This window comes from Oppia nitens, unplaced genomic scaffold (assembly GCF_028296485.1).
Source record: "Oppia nitens isolate AA-2021 unplaced genomic scaffold, nextdenovo-longstitch-racon4-pilon3 scaffold2_pilon_pilon_pilon, whole genome shotgun sequence".
In the NCBI taxonomy this organism is placed as follows: Eukaryota; Metazoa; Arthropoda; class Arachnida; order Sarcoptiformes; family Oppiidae; genus Oppia; species Oppia nitens.
In genome coordinates this window covers 2,822,607-2,843,906 of record NW_026533210.1, presented here as the reverse complement: position 1 = coordinate 2,843,906, position 21,300 = coordinate 2,822,607, and the positions used below count along the sequence as shown (strand labels likewise).

General features: G+C 22.0%; 1 protein-coding gene across 1 annotated transcript in view; it reads left to right on the top strand.

The window, feature by feature from the left end:
• LOC128956278 (40S ribosomal protein S3-A-like) overlaps nt 1-21,300 on the top strand; it is a 195,722-nt gene that overhangs the window by 34,870 nt on the left and 139,552 nt on the right. The gene's annotated exons all lie outside the window — the stretch shown is intronic.

Genomic DNA, 21,300 nt, shown 5'->3' with positions numbered 1-21,300 from the left:
TTTTTTGTTTATAAAAAAAGTAAAAACAAAAAAACTATTATTTTTATTATATTTTGTTGAAAAAAAATTAATTAAACAAACTAACTTAAATCTAATATTTGTTATTTTATACTAAATATTAAGTTGAATATGATTATTGATATTTGTTATTTTATAAATAACTAAAAAAAAAGTTATACATACAGTATATCAATAACATAAATATACTGTAGATTTATCGATATTTATTTTCAATCTAAACTAATGGATTCTATTATATTATGTAATAATAATATTTTTAATAATAATTTTTACATAAAACTTTGAATATAGATGTAACTATAAATATATCTTTTTTTATTATTATTATTATTATTATTATTAATATATAATTACTGTAATATGAAGTAAAATATTTTATAAAAATTAGTGTAAACTTCAAAATTTTATACATTATTTATCAATTAAAGTTTAGGGTAAAAAAATATTTTTAAACATCTATATTGTAGATAATATTTAATTATATAAAATATTAATATCGACATTTATGATAGTATAATGTACAGTATATTCATGTCTATTACAAAATAAATACATGGCTTAAGAAATAATTTTTTATTTTTGCAAAATTTTTAAAATAATTTAACAGTTTATTTTTAGCTTACTTGGAAACCGGAAAAAAACTAATTTACTATAAATGAACATTTTTAGAATATTTTCAATTAAATATTTATAACTAGAAATTTACAGTACAATGTAATAAAAATATTTATTTAATCTTTTTTTATAAACCATAAAATAAACAATTTACTTAATATCGTTTTTATAAGGTTTTATATTTTTAAAAATATAAAACTGTAATATTTGAAAAGATTTAAAAAATAATATTATTTAATAAGAAATAAACACATAGAAAATATATACTGTATAATATTGTATATACATCATATTTAATATAATATTTGATCAAATAAATATTAATAACTACTGTATAAATTGTATTTTATAAATGAAAATATTTTTATAAGTTTTCTATTAAATATTAAAATAAATTAAAATTATATATATTTTTTTATATATTACAAAATAAATGTCTAATATTTTGGTTAGTTTTAATCAGAATAATTTATAAATTTATAGGTTATAGATAAACTAAATGTTGTTTTTTAAATTGCATTAATAACAATATGGTACCAACAATAATATAATTTATTATTAAGTTAATATTTAACTTAATTACTGGTAATTCTAAAAGTAAATACAAAACAATTTTCAAAAATACATATTAAATAAATAAACTAATTTTTTATAGTTTATATAATATTTCGAAATACAATAATAATTTAACTAATTTATTATTATTATTAATAAAAATTTACTAATAACTGTAAACAATATTTAATTTTAATTAATTATTTTTTTATAATATATATAATTTTCTATATAAACATTTTTCTCAATAACTTAAATTAAAAATATTTACACATTCTCATAACAACTAAACTAAAAATTTCATTTAAAATATAATTGACTATTTGATTATTTTGTTTGTGAATTACGTCAAAAAAAACCAAAGCTAATTATAATAAGTAAATAATTAATTTTATAATTATTTTTATTTGTAATAACCAGGCGTTTGCATTATTGGTGTCCCTCTTTGTCTATTTCATGGTTTCCTCAACTCATTACTATATTATGTAAATCTATGGTCGCTATCACTTCTGATTCAAGACAGGTATGTTTGATATCAAAGCAAATATATTTAAAATAAAAAAAAATGTTTTTTGGATTTATATTTTTCGTGAATAAATGAATAATTTCCTACAGAAAAGTCAACAATAATATATATATATATATATCATATGAAAAAGTTTAAAAAAAATAAATTACATAGATAACTACAATATTTTAAATGTAACAAATATTTACATAATAATGTTACATACATGCAGTATATTTTACTATATGATTATATATATATATATATAATAGTCATTTTTAGATAGTTTTTATTTTTCAAAAAACTCACTATATTTGTGATTTTAAGCATATTTTTTTAAAAAAATTAAACAAAAATGTTTTATGTGATTATTCATAGAAAAACAATTTATTATAAATTGTGATTTACTCGAAAAATACGTCAAACAAACACATAATAGACTAGTTTTTATTTAATCAATTTTTTGAAAAAAATAGTTGTAATTTTATTTTATTTTCAAATTTAAATTATTATTATTATTATATAAAAAAGTCTGTTATTGACACAATAGTTAAAAATTTATTTTTTAAATATTATTAAAGTTTTATAATATTATCATTTATTTAACTATTATATTACTAGTAGTATTTCGGCATATTATAGGTATATTTTATTTATTTTATAATCTAATATTAAATATAAACTATTAATACATATAAAAAAAACCGAAATAAAATAGAAATAACAAATTTTTATATTATATTATAATTTTTTTCTAAAATATTTTATTTTGCATTAATATCTCAGTTATTTTTTAATGTAAGTTTTTTGTGTACACCTGTTATTATATAAAATCGTTTATATAAAAAACAGTACATTTTTACTGAACTAAAATTTCATTTATTGTTATTTTTTTGAAAAAAAAACATTTAGTGAGATTAAATATGTAATTCAAAAGAAAATTTAATTGAAAAAATGTACGATTTTCTACAATAGTAATCAAAATAATCATAATAATAATAATAGTGTGTTTTTATTGATTTTTTAATAATATATGAATAAATGTCATTTATATTTAAATAACAATCTGTTAGCAAAAAGTTTTTATTTTAATAAGTACTACACATTAAATTATAATACACTCAAAGTTTTATTAACAATTTACATATAGATAAAAATTATTTTATTTGAAAAAATAAGCTAGTTAAATATAAGTAATGATTTTTTTGTGAAGATAATAGTATAAAAATAATATTGCATAATTACTTTACCGTACAAATGTTATAGTAATATAGTTTTTAATTTATATAATATATATATACTGTATTCAGTATAATAATGTTGGTATGACTTATGATAAATTATTGTACTTTAATATTATTATAGTTGTATTTATTAATAGACATCCAATGAAATCGCTATTTAAACAACTCTTTAGTGACAAGCAATTTGTAGAAGTGATGGATAAACTAAATGATGGATTGATATTATTATTATTATTATTATTATTATTTTCATATGACTTTGAAATCAATATAATACTATCGATAATAAATATTGATTAAAATATATGGAAAAGTTTACTAAATATGAGATAACGATATTAATTTTTTGGAAAATAAACATATAGATCACTGTGTATATATATACAGTATATATACAGTATATATATTTATATGATGATAGTTTTTACACTATAGAATTTATTATTTTTTATAACAATAATACTTAAAAACTAATAAAATAAAATAAATAATAATAAAAAACAACTGAAAATAAATTTATTTAAGAGAGCAACTTATAGTACTGTATAATGTATACAGAATATAGAATATACTGTAGTATTTGTTGGCTCTCTTTATTGCAAAGAATAATATTTATTTAACGAAAAAAAATTGTATATTTATTTATAATAAATAAATAAAAAGTTTTATATGAAATGTATCAACATATTGGCCCAATAACTGGGGATGGATAAATAGAAATTTCTAATAAATATTCCAAAAAAAGTATTCTAGAAAAATTTTCAAATTTAAAAAAAAAAAATAATACTTTATTTTATTGAGGAATTGTAATTATAACTAATTATAATTGATATATTAATTTATATACACTGAACAGTCATACAAATGTGATCCGAAAATATATAATAATAATATAAATTATTTAAATTTCGATTATTTCATTAAAAATATTAGTTTTATTTAATTTTAAAAATTATTTTTTGTAATGTGAGATGCCAAAAATATAAAACTTAAATAATGAATGAAATTTTTTTTTATATAAAATATGTTAATAAACTTTATATATAAATTAATTTAAATACTATTAAAAACATTTAATTAATAATCAGTTATTAATAATTACTTATTATTATTATTTCCACGATATAGTCATTTAAAATAAGTTTTGATAATAATATTCAGTTATCTATTTATATAATAAACATTTTTAAAGAAACTTCTAACAAAATATTCTAAACTAATATTTTTTAATATTAGCCAACTTTTTATAATTTTAACTTTTTATCAATAATTTAACAGCTAGTTTAACGCAATGCATATCTAGTTAATAATAAAGTTTATTTATTAAATATTGGTGGTTAGTGTATAATTTACAAATCATAATAATAATAATATATAGCCATTTTATTTTTTCTTATTGTTATTGTATTTTTATAAAATAAATAAATCATATATTATTTTTAATATCATATAAAAACTATTAAATAAATTGAAAATTTATTTAATAATTTCAGATGATAAAACTTGTTTTTCCGTATTATTTTTATTAGAAAAACCTATTACTTTTGTTGATATTGTCGTTTAAAAACAATTTATTTTAAATTGTTTAGCAGAAAATTATGGGAATGCCTTAACTGCGGTCCGCTATGGGAAATGCTGCGGTCCGGATTTACACGAAAACGGGTGGTCAGATCTTGCGGTCCTTAATAGAAAAGTTGTAGATAATTAAAAGTTGGTCTAGGGTTCCGATAAGTAAAAAATTATCCGACCACCAGGGGGCGCACAAAAAAATTAAAACGTATATTTTTTGTATAGAAAAAGCTGCGGTCCGGATTTACACGAAAACGGGTGGTCAGATCTTGCGGTCCTTAATAGAAAAGTTGTAGATAATTAAAAGTTGGTCTAGGGTTCCGATAAGTAAAAAATTATCCGACAACCAGGGGGCGCACAAAAAAATTAAAACGTGTATTTTTTTTATAGAAAATGCTGCGGTACCGTTTTACCCGAAAACGGGTTGTCAAATCTTGCGGTCCTCAATACAAAAGTTGTAGAGAATAAAAAGTTGGTCTAGGGTTCCGATAAGTATAAAATTATCCGACCACCAGGGGGCGCTCAAAAAAATTAAATTATTTTTTTATTGAAAATTGTCTGTTTATAATATTGTTTAATGTTATATTATGTTATTATAATATTATTTATAAAATATTATAATTTAACCATATGTAGCAAAAAATAATAATTAAAAAATAAATAGTATTTTACAATGAATATTATATCATTTTTTTAATTTATTTTGTTTACTTGTATTAATTCATTTGATATTGTTAGTAATAACATAATTATATTTGAACAAGATTCAAATATAGTGTTTACAAATAGTATAATATTTTTTATTAATTAATTTAGCTGTGATAATTTATACAATATACGATTTATTTTAGGATTATTAAAAAATGATTTATAAAAAACTATTTTATTTTATTTTTATGTACAATTTATTTGCATTGTAAAGTTGGAAGTAAAATTGTAATAATATTTGTTTATGTAAAAAGTAATTAAATTAATATTTTGTTTAACATATGGTTAAATTTATATAATATTTTAAAACAATATAAACAATATGTACAGCAATTAAGAATGTAAAAAATTATATTTGTGATTAATTACTGTACAATTATCTGGTTTAATAATTTAATTATTTAATATCAAAAATTATCATCTTTAAAATGTGACTAATCATTTTTTAATAAATTAGGATCGCTATAAAAATTTTTTGTGTGCCACCTGATGGTCTTAAAATTTTTTATTTAATATAATCTCATACCAATTTTTCTACAACTTTGCTATTTATGACCGCAAGAACTGATCACGTTTTCGGGTAATACGGGACCGCAGCTTTTTCTATACTTATCAAACATGTTTTTTTTTTATGGGTCCCCTGGTGGTCGGATAATTTTTTACTTATCGGAACCCTAGACCAACTTTTAATTATCTACAACTTTTCTATTAAGGACCGCAAGATCTGACCACCCGTTTTCGTGTAAATCCGGACCGCAGCATTTCCCATAGCGGACCGCAGTTAAGGCATTCCCGAAAATTATATAAATGAAATTATAAAAAAAATTTCTCTAAAATTAAAAAAACTAATTTCTTTAAAATAAAAATAACTATAATTTAATCTCTATTGTGCAATATATATTTATCTAAATAATATAAAATATGTTTAAAATCAATTTACCACATATTGATAGCAAAAATATATTTTTATTTACATCAAAATGATTTTATAGTCAATGTGATATCGATTATTGCAAAATCACTATAATATTTAAGTATAATATAATTTATAGTCCATAAAATGCATACTTAAATATTAGTTTAACCCATCAAAATCATCATATTTTTTAACAGCTATAAAGCATATAAATATTTGAAAATTGAAAACTATAAATAGTATTGGTTATGTTAAATCATCTATATTATAACCACTTATATAAATATATATTAAATTTTTTTAAAAAATATTTTTGGCACACTTTGTATTTCTAAATAAACACAATAATCTGTATAATGTTTATAAATTTTAAAGCCATAAAATAATATAAAAAAATAAGCACAATATTAAAACTCACAATTGTTTTCAAATAAATAACAAAAAATAACAAAACATTTTGACACTACTCGACAATTCAAAAAAATAAATAAATATTTATATTATATAATCTCATACGTGTTTATATAAATCAATCTCTTTTTTATAACTCACAGTATTATTATCACAGTATTATTAGTTATTTTTTTAGTTAGTATTTATCACAAAATTTTTTATGTGTTGAAATGTTTGCTTAGAAAGAGAGAGAGAGAGAGAGAGAGAGAGAGAGAGAGAGAGAGAGAGAGAGAGAGAGAGAGAGAGAGAGAGAGAGAGAGAGAGAGAGAGAGAGAGAGAGAGAGAGAGAGAGTTCAACATTTGACATATGTTTCGTGTCTTAATACAATTTATAATATTTTTATGAATAAAAAAAATTTTGAATCTTGAAATCTTTAAAAAAAAAATAATTTATTTGTTAAAAAAATTTTCATTTTACTGTAAACTATAATCTATTGTCAACGAAATTCTCTTTTATGTACTGTATTTATATAAAGTATTATAGTTTGGAAAAAAATGTTTACAAAATATTTTTATTATTTAGTTTAAAATTATGCTGAGAAAAGCAAAGTTCACGTTAATTAAAACTTTAAATACTACTGTATATAAAAAATATAATATACACTTTATATAAATATTTTATACATGAATTAATAAAATTATATCGGATTATTGAGTACTAAATTTTCATTTTTATAGTCATAAATTTATACATTTTTCTATTTTTTAAATTTTTATTATTATGTATTATAAAATAACTCAATAACTTAATATATTGAATTTTGAATTATTAATATAACTTTTTAATAAAAAGAAAATTCTATAATATATTAAATAATATAAAAATATTTAATTTTAATCAGTAAAATCATAACTCAAAATTTATATTATATATTTTATTTGAATAGTATCTATTGTGACACTAATGATTTAATATTAGAGTTTAACAATAAATTAAATTACCAATATTTAACACTATCACACACACAAACACATATAAAATCAAAAGTAAATTTTTATAACTAAATATATCCTAAACTACAGTATATCACAGTTAACGATGATATGGTCTACAAAAAAAAGTGTTAGCAAAGTTATATTGAATACAACATTTTTAGCTAAAAACAACTAAAAATAGCCAAATAATCGATCAATCAATTAATTAATTATATTGGTAATTTTATTTTTATTACTATCTACAATAAAAAGTTAAACCTAATGAAATAAATACTAATAAAATTAAATTTTATATATAAAAAACTGCAATACTTTTGAAGTGTTCATACGATGATAAAATAAAATAAAACTAACCTAATTTTTATTTTTATTGTTGTATTTCACATAATACTAATATTATAATTTAATTTTTATTACATTTTTATGCTAAACATTTATCTTATAATAACAAAAATTAATAGATATATCAAACATCGGGCACAACATGACTACACCAGTAAGTGTTCGACACTAATAGTAATCGTGACGTTAGTCGGCCTACTATTTCTGGCTTCGGTACACGTATGCGGTCCCATCTGGTATGTCATACTATACACACATACATTACAATATCTATTATATAACAATAGCCATAAATAATAATAATATTTTTTTTATTAAATAATTTTTTTATATAAATGACTAAAATACAAAATATCAATATATATATATATATACTATATTAATATACCATATATTATATTATATATATATATATATTTACAGTAATTTTTATCTCTTATCATAAATTTTTTGTGCTTATCTTTTGCAGGGGTTTCTCAAACTATGAATTCATAAATGGTAAGCATTATTATGTTTATCTAATATATATATATATATATATATTTATTATGAATGCTTTGATACAATTTTCATAATAACTATTTGAAGATTAAATAAATAGATTGAATATTTCAGTTTAAATTTTGTATTTATGTAATTTTTTTTAAATATATATATTTATTTATCGAACTATTTCTATAATAATATTTTTATGCTTAAGATATAATAATTTTAAAATAAAAACTATAAAACTATTTTGAAAATTATAATCAAATAAATTTATGTATAATATATGATTATAATTAATTTTATATTAATATAAATATTAAAAGTATTATAATGTAAAATTGTTTCAATAATAATAGGTTATAATAGTGTGACTTTAAAATATAAACAAAAATTATGTTTTTGTATAATAATTTTGAATTATTTATTATGATAAAATAAAGATATATATACTAATTTTATTTTGTTAAACTTAAGCTTAAATGTTGAATATTTACTTATAAGATGTTTTAAAATTATTTTATTTATAATTTTATAAAATATTTTCTTCAAATAAATTAAATAATTCATAATTAAATTAGTTATTATTGAAATTTATAATTAAAGTTTGATATTTAAAATAAAATAAACAATCAAAACATTGAGATTCATTAAAATATGGAGCAATAAAAGCCAATTATACTAATTATTTTAAAATCATAAAATAAATTATTTGTTGTTTATTTAAGATTATTACGGTTAATGCAAATTACATATTGCTTTAATTAAATTATCATAAATATTAGCTTTCGTATTTGCACATTATTAATAATATAATTATTATTTAAATTGATAAAATGTATAATATTATTAATTTTACTGAAACAGATAATGCATATTTACATAATCATTATAATAATTTTAATTAAAATGCATTAATGCATTGTAATTAGCATGCAAAAAAGATTCATTTATACGTTTTAAAAATAATTTTTATAAAAATTAAAAGTTAAATATAAGTAATAAATTACCGTAATATAAACGTAATATTTTGTCCAATAATATAATTTACTTATTTAATGTCATTAACAATATGCTAATTTATATTAGATTGAAATTTTAAAAAACTAATATTAAAACAAATAATATTCTATATTTAATTTACACTTTTAATATTACTCTATGATATTTACACTAATTAATTATTTTACAATAATATGATATTAATTAATATTAACAGTTAAATAATTTTCAATTGGGTTATCTGTGATTTAAAAATTTATAGTATTTAGTATTTATAGCTTGGATGACCCTTAACGCTAAAACTTTGATTTAATATACTGTGTGTGTGTGTGTGTGTGTGTGTGTGTGTGTGTGTGTCAGTGCAAATTAATAAAGCTATGATTTATAATAGACATAAATCAATTGGTTTATATATATATTCATATATCAAATATAAATATTAGGCGCACATGTCATCATATATTTTTCTAAACCATTATATGCAACGAAAAACAATTGCAAACTAAAACTATAGATTCATAAAACATAAGTTTTTATAAAAAAAATATAGTAATAAAAAAAATAATACAGTATATATATTCCATGAGAGTATTCAAATAATTGATTTTGCAATAATAATCATTCAAATGTTTAAAAACAATTATCTATATATTATTGAACTTAATAAATGATACTAGATTATTATAATTTAAAATCATAGTTTTATTTAAAATGATAATATTCATAATTTGATATAAATATTAAATGATTGTCAATAATTAATGTCATAAATTTCATAAGTGATTATTTTTTTGTTATCTATTATTAAATTACTTTATTAGATTTTACTATAATATCAATAATGTTTACAAAATGTCAATTTATTTAATATAAAACTGAAATAAATAAATAATTTATTAATTAGTCTTATAAAATAGTTTATAAATTAACCTTACTTAATTAATTAGATCTCTTTTAATAAACAGATTAAACAGATTTTATATCTCCCACTTTATTTCTGTATCTAAAAACTATTTAACTTTATCTTTTATTATCAAAAACTTTTTAAAGTGCTCTCAACGCTATAATTTTAGATTCAAAAGTGTTTAATTAAAAGTTTCATATATATGTAAATATATGTTATTTAATGTCTTTTATATTTACTCAACCGTTTGACATCAAATAAAACTATTTCTTAGTAGACAAATATACTGTAAATTTATATCCGTTTGAATAACAGAATATATATATATACTCTACTGTAATGTACTCTACTTCTACTGAATATTCATTAAGATATCAATTTACTTGTCTTATAAAAACTTTTATCTTTAATTTTTTTTATTTACTTCATAAAAAATAAAAATTATGATTTATCAATATATATACCGGTAGTACTGTAGTATATATTATATATTTATATATATATATATATAATATAACTTGTCTGATATTTTGTTGACCAATTGATTTTACGAGAATAAATACCAAACATTTAAACAAATAAACACTTAAACACTGTAAATATATACGCAAACATTTAATGTTATTTTATCTATTTTTTATAATACTATAATAGTAATATATTAGACACATTTAATGATTAAAAAAATAAAAGGTTCCTAAATAAAATCAACATTTAATTATAAAATAAAGATCACTAAATTATAGAGCAGTTGAATACACAGAATATATCAATTATATATAAACGGTATAAATATTATCTATTTTATACAAGCAATTGACACAAATTTTTATTACCTGATAACACTAATTAAAGTTCATTGCAATTAAAATAAATGTTTACAGTATAATTTTTATTTTAGTTTTATATTGATACACCCACATAGTTAATCGACCATAATGTAAATCAATATAATAGCCAAATTAGATGCAAATACATTATTTATTATTATTATTTTGTTAACTGTTATTTTAGTTGATTTTATACTGATATCAACGTATGCAATATACAGTATAAATTATATAATTATATTATAGTGTATAATATTGAATAGATTTTTATAGACTATTATAAATTCATATGAGTATTAGGATGTGATTGAAAATAAAATAATTCATTTTTATAGTCTATTTTAATTTATTGTTATAAATAGACGGCATATAGTTATTATATGTTACTATAATGTATTAATAGATAGTAATTTCTAATAAAAATTTTTATATTAAAATTATTCTACTTTTCTGTTATTAATTTACTTATTTTTTTGAAAAATTTCCCTAAAGTTATCGTTAAATTAAATAGAAACAAATCAATTGATAATGTTTTTTTTTAAATATTTGATAATCAATACTAATAAAAATAAATTATAAATTAGATATACAGTAATTTATTATTATTAGTATTGATTATCAAATAAAGTATTATTATTAAAAAAAAAAAACATTATTACTTCTATTCAATTTAAATTATAAATTATATTTTTTCAAAATCCATGATTTTGTATATTATTGTATAAAAAGTATACTGTAAAGTAATAAAATAAAATAAAACAAAATATTTAGTTTCCCACTTATTTTATTAGCATTTTTTAATTAAAAAACTGACTAATTTTATTATTGAGTTATTAACATAAATGCCATAGACTTTAATTTTAGTATTTTTTTTAAAAAAAATATTGAAACAAAATCATAAAATTCTAACGATTATAGTGACCAACAAATAGATTCAGACAATTATTGTAACAATTCTTTGTCCTATAATTTAATTAGTAATTAATTTATTAATTTATTGAAATTTGTGCGCTATATATATATGTATATATGATATATATTGTTGTCTTAATTAATCGCAGATGAGATCACATGTGCGGTCAACTGGAAGTCGGACTATAGCTGTTCGTACCTAATATTTTCAGTATTACTAATCTCATTGCCGGCCAGTTTGCCGCTAAACGTCTGGACAGTTATGCTCATCTATAAGATAGTACGGCGACAATATTTTCCGGACAGTGCCCGCCGTCGCAAATCCAAAGAGTCGCCAATGATATCGGTGTCGTTGACCTCATCGCTGGCCTCGTCATCGATCGCCGCACTGAGCAAATCGTTTGTGTTGAACGAGTCGTACGAGATATTGACGGTAATGCTTGTGTCGGTCACATTCATAGCGACCAGTGTCCCGAAAAACATTGTGGACGCCGTCCACGGCTGTACGTCCACTACATACTCGTCGGCGCTCGTGTTTTGGACATCCATTGTCAGCGAACTGGGCTCTACACTAGTCATACCATTTATACTATTGGCGTTTAACCAAAAACTTCGCCGATCAGTGCCAACAATAATACACTTCTGTCTGACCCATTGCCGACAGATCGCCGGTGATAATAGTCGTCACACTCATCGACAACAAGACTCAATTTATTTGTCGAGCAGACCATCGACATCGAAGTCAATGGTCACCATAAATACAACAACTACTGCCGCCGCCGCCACTCCCTCGTCATCGACAACAGCGGTAACTGTTATATAAAACAACTGTCTATACATTAGTGATCACATGAATACCATTACATTAATTGACATTTTTTTTGGTAACACTTTTGTTGAACTTCTTAATTATTGACTTTCATAAGTAATCAGTGAAGAAATTATATGTTTTACATTACATGAAGTTTGTTTGGGAATTGACATAAAAATCTATGTATTAGTTGAGAGAGAGAGAGAGAGAGAGAGAGAGAGAGAGAGAGAGAGAGAGAGATCTTTAATGACCATTGATTTGAAAGTAATGATATCTTTATTTATATTAGTCGATAGTAATAGTAGTATTCAATATTATATAACGATAGTGGGAGAAAAAACATAAAAAATAATAATATTATTATTATTTAGTTCAATTTATTTGATGAGTAATTTATATTTTATACAAAACTAAATGTATATTATATTTATTCATATTATTAATATTTTTACATTTATGTTCACTTTGAAACAGAGCATCAATTTTGTATAATTTTATAAATTGATTTGAATTTAAAAAAATAAAATACTTATTTTAAAAAGATATCTAAAATATTTTATGAGATTAAGTCATTTATTATTACATTATTATTATTTATTACATAAAATATTGTTATATTTATTATATATTACTTACTATATTGAAAATAATATTTTGTTAATAAATAATAAGAATATATGTTATTTGTTAAATATATATTTTTTATTATTTACAATTTTACAATAATTGTATTTGTATTATAATTATTAAGCTATAATTATTATTAAACGAAATTAAATGTTTCATTTAATAATTATTTTAATAAAATTATCTGAAAATTTAAATGATTGTAAAATTTTTATTTAATGTTATGTATTAAATTGACTAAACTGAGTAAATTGATAAAAAATTATATTGAATACTCATAAATAAATTTATATATAAAGTTATCTATAAAAAAAAATATTTCAACATTTAATAAGTCAAATAATTCTAATAATAATAATAATAATAATTCTAATAATAAGATAAATACAGTATTTTGTTGTTGTTTTATTAAAGCACTCATAAACTCTAGTATCTCTTAAACTAAAGTCTACATCTATAAGATCTAAGCATAAAAACTTATGTATTACTACATAAAAGTTATGTTTTAGTGTACTTTTGTTACATATGTTTTTCTTTATTTTTTGTAATACCTATTAAAGTAGAGCAATATATCAATAAAATATCAAAATATACGGTAATATTTATACAGTATATATAAAATACATGAAGCAATTATTTGGTTCATCGATTGGGGAATATATCCGGAATCCATTGAATAAATCCCTTTTAGGGGACAAACAATAACATAGTATACACTTCACAAATAAAACTTATTTGTCTTATAAAAATAATTGATATTTGAAAACTAGAATAAATGAAAAAAAGAGTTAATTTAATGATGGTTTTTGTTGCCAATAGGATATTTGAGAGACACTGTCTCCTCAAAATTTTTTTTTTCAAATATTCTCTGTATATATACAGTATATATACAGTATATATACAGACAGTATATATTTATTTATATATACTATATATATGATATACACTGTTTATTACTTGAATTATTTACTTAAATTACATCTTTATGGAAAAATAGGTTTGTTTTAGATTTTATAGACAATATAATATAGAGTTTACAACATTATAGTTCAATAGTGATATACTGTATACAATATCCAGTATATCTATAATTTATTACTATTTAGATAAAACACTTTATAAAATTGCTATTTAAAATAGATTCTATAATTTTTCAATATTTTTATAAATGCACTGTTATTATTATTATTATTTTTAAAACACAAAATATAATATAATAATAATTATTATTTTAAAATGTAATCCGTATTGTTCTGCAAAATTTAAAAACTTACTTATATTATTTTATTTTTAATAAGAAATAATATAAATAAAAACATAATTTATTTTTAATTTTCAATCGAGTTTACAAAAATAATTAGATTTGTTTTAGAGGCTAAATTAAACGCTATATATATAATCATATTTTATTTAAAATTTTTTTATATACAGTAAAATTTCTAGTTAATATTATAAACACGTTTTATATTTAGAAAAATTTAATATCAAATTTTAATATCAAATTTTCTATATATTTGTATAAATTTTATTAAGTATATCAAACAAGATCATTTATAATTTGTATGTGTTTGTAATAAACATTTTTGTTATATACGTGTCATATTTATATTATGCTGTATATTATATTATTTTGTATAGTATATCATTATAATACAATGTTGTAGATAAAAATATTATAAATATTATATTGGATATAAATGTTGATGGACAATCTATAATTTACATCAATAAAATATTCAGAGTATACTATGTAGTGCTATAAATACATACTGTATATAAAATTTATATTACTCTACATATAATATAAATATTGAAGTATTATTATGCGATGGGTTTACTTTAAATAATAAAAATATTTGAAAAACTGTTTTCAAAAAAAAATTCAATTATATTTTTTTATCTCTCATCTCTCTCTCTCTCTCTCTCTCTCTCTCTCACTCACTCTCTCTCTCTCTCTCTTTCTCTCTCACTTTTTTTCTCAATAATTCAACATATTATACAGTATTTGCAACAACATTTAAAAAACTAGAAAATTATTATTATTTCATTGTATTGTAAACTATTTTATTTTCGCAAAAACAAGAATAAGAAAATCAAATTATAAATTATTTTGAATAAATATATTCTCAATATTAGGTTTTCATGTAAGAAAAATTGATTTAATCTAATTTTATATGATTTATATGTTCATAATATATATATATATGATTCACCAAATTTTAATTCATTAATATATGAATATTTTTACTGTTTATGTTAACTAAATTTTAAAAAATTAGTCTTAAAAATTTAAGTATATATTTCTAAATTAAGTTAAATTAATATAATACTAATATTGCAATACAATAATGATATAATTCTCAAAATACAGTAAAATAATTTCTTAAAATTAAATTATTTAATTTTAAGAAAATTTTCTTTAAGTATAATTTAAATAATAAAATATGTAAATTATAAAAAAAATTTAGTTACAACATATATATATATATCAAATTAGTAGTTTTATACTAAAACAATGTTCTTATCATTTAAATATAAAATTCAAATTATTTTATTTAAAAATCTCATTTATATTATATATTTTATTTGTTATAATTAATTAATTAATTTTGTTAATCTCAAAGTATAATTTCTGTATACAAGGACTGTGAAGATAATTAAATATTTTTTATTACAAAAATTATTAATTATTTTTGTATTGTTTTTTTGCTATAGTATTTCTATAGTAATTTCTAATAAACAAAGTGAGTATTTTTTGCACATTTTTAACATATAAAATAAATAATTTAGTAATTAATAAGTAGTTTTTCATAACTTAGATTAATACAAATGATTTTTTTAATTAAGTTATGATTAAAATAGATACAATATATAATTTATATGATTATGACTAACAAAATAATAATTTTATTTTAATAATTTAAATAAGTTGTAAAATAACTGATTATTATTTTATTTAGTGAATTAACATTTAAAAATTATTTTAAAAAAATAGATCTCAACATAATTTCACTAATAATTATTTTTTTAAAAAGTTATAAAAACATTACTATTAATAATAAATCAATATTTATATTTGTAAATATGAATTATTTTAAAAAATAGTAAAATTCAATAATACTTAAACTACAATATACTACTATACTATATATTTACAGTATATAAACCAAATAATGCTTATTAAGATATTAATATTTTTTTATCTATAAATTGTGACAAAAATAAAAGTGATTTTTTTATCAGATCTGCTAATAAAGTCAGTAGCGTTTCTGCAAACGGCTTATCATATCTCTATTGTTTGTGTATTACTGTGTAATTTGATATATAATAGTAGTTTTTTTGAAAAAAGAAATCTTTTAAAAGCAAAATAAAATTTTAGTTCATTATATATTTAGTTCAATAGAACTGTATATAAGTCTATATTATATAAAGTTATATATACTTTATATACGGGTATATATATATATATATATATTATTGAAAAACTTAACAGAAAAAAAACATAAAACTCTCATTTTTACTTTTCAATCACTCAAACATTCACCCACTCAGTCAGTCACTTACTCACTCACTCACTCACACAGTTAGTCAGTCATATAAAATTTGATATTACAATACAATAGCTGAACCTAATAAGCGTTTTATTTGAAATAATATGATTGATGAAGATTTTTGATGTCCGCGACATATGTTTTGAAAAATGACCCAAAAATATTAATTTTAAAACTTATTTATTGATCAAATAAATATGTTATTTTGACAAAATTTTATATATAATTTCATAGAATATAGTAAATCATTTATATTATTGATTTTCTATGGTTTTATTAGATTTTATTAACTCATGGCAAACACTCAATCATTCAAATATATACTGATTTTAATTTAATTGGTACTTAAATTCTAGACATTACTACTACTACTACTACTACTACTACTACTACTACTACTACTACTACTAATAATAATAATAATAATAATAATAATAATAATAATAATAATAATAATAATAATAATAATAATAATAATAATAATAATAATAATAAAAGGAGGCACAGTGGTGTAGTGGTTAGTGTGTAGGGCTATGTAGTGTAATGGAGAGTAAGATCTATAGTTCGAGCCCCGATGTGGTAAAGCAATTTTTCTGAGAAAAAAAATTGTTTTAACTGTGCTTCCCGTCCCTGCCCAACCAACGCTGTTTAGGACGGCCAACTTAAGTAGTATGGGGAAAGCGGGGTGCTAAGTGAGGACGAGTTTCTGCCCGACCCCGGGTATCGGTACTTCGGTATCGGTACCCACCTGGGGGTACCCGCAAGGGTGCCCCCACCCGGGGGTGCCAGTAAAAAGGTGCCCCCACCCCGAAGAGACGTCCGCAAGGATGTCTCTTCACCCTTCGAGTAGTTACTCGTCCTCACACGCAATGGCCACTTTTGTTTCAAAAAATAAAAAAATCCTATTTCAACAAACACATGTTAGTGGTGAGAAATGGGTGGCAATAGACACATGTTAGTGTTGAGCTTATTCTAGGGACTGGGACCCCGTAAAAAGGCCAAAAACAAATATATATATAATTATGATTACACGTAGTCGAAGGAATAACGGGGGGTGTTCGGGAGGTACCCTCTCAAATAAATCCCGCGTTCAGCAGGTAGGCATTGACTGCAGTTCGTTAAGTATGCATCATATCCCACGCAGTGATGTGCTATGCGGGCAAAGCTGTGATGTAATGCGACCGCAGACTAGTCAACAAAATCAGACTAACCTCCAAAATGTTTCAGTTCAAGCTGGTTCTCAGCGACAACTGACCAATTTGGTTGAAAAATCGCAAAAGCGCATGAAATGGACACGAGATGAATACCTTGATAATGCGCGAATACTACAGATCAACTCGACTCGAAACAAATATGACTGATTAAAGAAACCAAATTTACTTAGCATTCAAACAGAAATATCCAGAACTAAATGTAACGGAACAAAGGATTGCAGACCAGCGGCGATTCTTAGCAAAGAATAATAAAATATCCCCAATAGAATTACAAGAAATCAAACAGCAAGTGGCACATGAACTATCATTAAATGAAACAACTGAATTAAATACCACAGTAGAAGTAGTGCCAGAAATGGAAGAGACACCTACAACAACAGATAACAGAATCAATACAAATGATGAAATAAATAGAATAACAGCAAAAAATGAACTAAAAACTTCTTTAGAACAATATAAAGACTTTGAAATAGAACTCAGACCTAAGTTACCAAAAATAAAAAGTGGCGTAAAAACAAGATCTACAATAATAACAATTAATGATATACTTAAAGATTACATCGAAGATAACATGTCGTTGAGCACAATTAATACAATAACATACTGTGCAGCAGTAGCAGTATCGAGACTCTTAGGCTACAAAATACAACACATGTCAACTACAAAACTAAATCAAGAAAATATAATACCTAAATGGCAAAAGCGAATAGAGACACGTATAGAAGGGAAAAGACAAGTAATAGGAAGAATAACGCAAGTGTTAAATGGAAACAAATCAAAAAGACTTAACCAATCATTAAAAGATATATACCGATTATTACAGACAAAACCTGGAAAACCTGAATTTGAAGCTATTATCCGGAATTACAACGACACATTAAAACAAACAGTTCAAGCACTATCACAAAGAATCAGAAGATATAAACAACAAAGCGAAAGACGAAAGGAAAATACAATGTTCTATAATAACGAAAAAATATTCTATAGAAATCAAAACAAAATAAATTCAAGCAATATTAACCATACACCACAAATAGATGAAATAGAAAACTACTGGAAAGAAATCTGGAGCAACCCAAAGGAATATAAAGAATCTAATTGGATAAATGATATTGAAGATGAAAATAAAGAAATACCACCTATGACTTCAGTAAATATAATTAAAGATGACTTAACCGAAGCCCTCAAGAAATTCCACAATTGGAAAAGCCCAGGACAAGACAAAATACAAAACTTCTGGTACAAACACTTTACAACAGTACATCAACCAATGGCAATAGCAATGGATAAAATAATAAAAACAGGACAAACCGATGACTTCCTCACTTCCGGAATAACATATCTACTCCCAAAAACAGAAAGTACATCAGATCCCAGCAAATATAGACCCATCACTTGCCTAACAACAATGTATAAAATCCTAACATCCATAATATCAACAAAAATATATAATCATTTAAGTAACAACAACATAATAGCTGAAGAACAAAAAGGCTGTATAAAACACTCAATGGGCTGTAAAGAGCAATTAACAATAGACAATATTATAACAATAAGAGCTCGTCAAAAACATAGAAATCTTGAAATGGCATACATAGACTATAAGAAAGCATTCGATTCAGTCCCACATAAATGGTTATTAAGAGTGTTAAAACTATATAAAATTGACAACACACTGATAAACACATTAGAAAATATGATGAAAAAATGGAAAACTAAATTGTGTGTCAATACAAATAATGGAACAAAAATAAGTACAGAAATCAAAATAAATAGAGGAATATTTCAAGGAGATTCACTCAGTCCTCTGTGGTTCTGCTTAGCCATAAACCCACTATCATCACTACTTAAAAAGCTAAAAGGCGTAAATCTAAAATCAAGTGATACAAAATATAATCTAACACATCTACTATATATGGACGACTTAAAACTATACGCCGAAAAAGAATCTGATTTAAATGCAATGTTAAAAACAACAGAAACTTTCTCCAATGACATAAATATGGAATTTGGATTAGATAAATGTGCTATAATGAAATTGAAAAGAGGTGTCTACTCAGAAAGACCTGAGTACGAAACTGATAATGGATATATAAAGGCACTAGAAAATGGAGATATATACAAATATTTAGGTATTAAACAAATGCATAAATCTAAAATGACAGCAGTTAAAGAAGAAATAAAGAAAACATTAAATCAAAGAATCATTAAAATACTAAAATCTCAACTAAACTCAAACAACAAATTCAAAGCCATAAACACTTGGGCAATACCTGTACTGACATACTCGTTCGGAATAATAAAATGGAGTAAAACAGAACTCGAGACCATCGAAAGACATATAAGGCGACAACTTACAATGTTTGGAGTACACCACCCTAGAAGTTCTGTAGCACGACTATGTGTTAGTAGAAAACATGGGGGTAGAGGGTTACTAAACATTGTAAGCCTTGAGGCCAAACAGCGAGAACTGTTGAGAAAATACCATCAACAAAAATGCTATGTCTCAGAGCTCCACAAAATAACATCAACACTCGATTACAACTACACACCTCTAAACCTCAGCAATATTGAACATCAAATAGATATACAAAATGAAAAAGAGAGGATTAACACATGGGCCTCAAAAGAACTCCACGGAAGATACCGGGCAGAACTCAACCAAACACACGTAGACGAAGAAATGTCTACAAAATGGCTGAAGTACGCCGGTCTTCACGGAGAGACAGAGGGGTTCATGATGGCAATACAAGATCGAGTGGTTCCGACCCGTAACCATCAGAAATATATCCAAAAGCTAAACATACCAACAGACAAGTGCAGGATGTGTCATATGGAGTCCGAAACAATAGAACATATACTAAATGGGTGTAAAGTACTCACAAATACCGAGTACCTAAGCCGTCACAATCAAGTAGCCAAGATCATACATCAGGAACTGGCAATAAGATTCGGACTAATCAAAGACCCATTACCATACTATAGATACGAGCCACAAAGTGTAATGGAAAACAACAGTGCCAAGCTCTACTGGGATAAAGAAATAAGAACTGATAAGACTGTGGCCCACAACCGCCCAGATATAGTCCTAGTAGA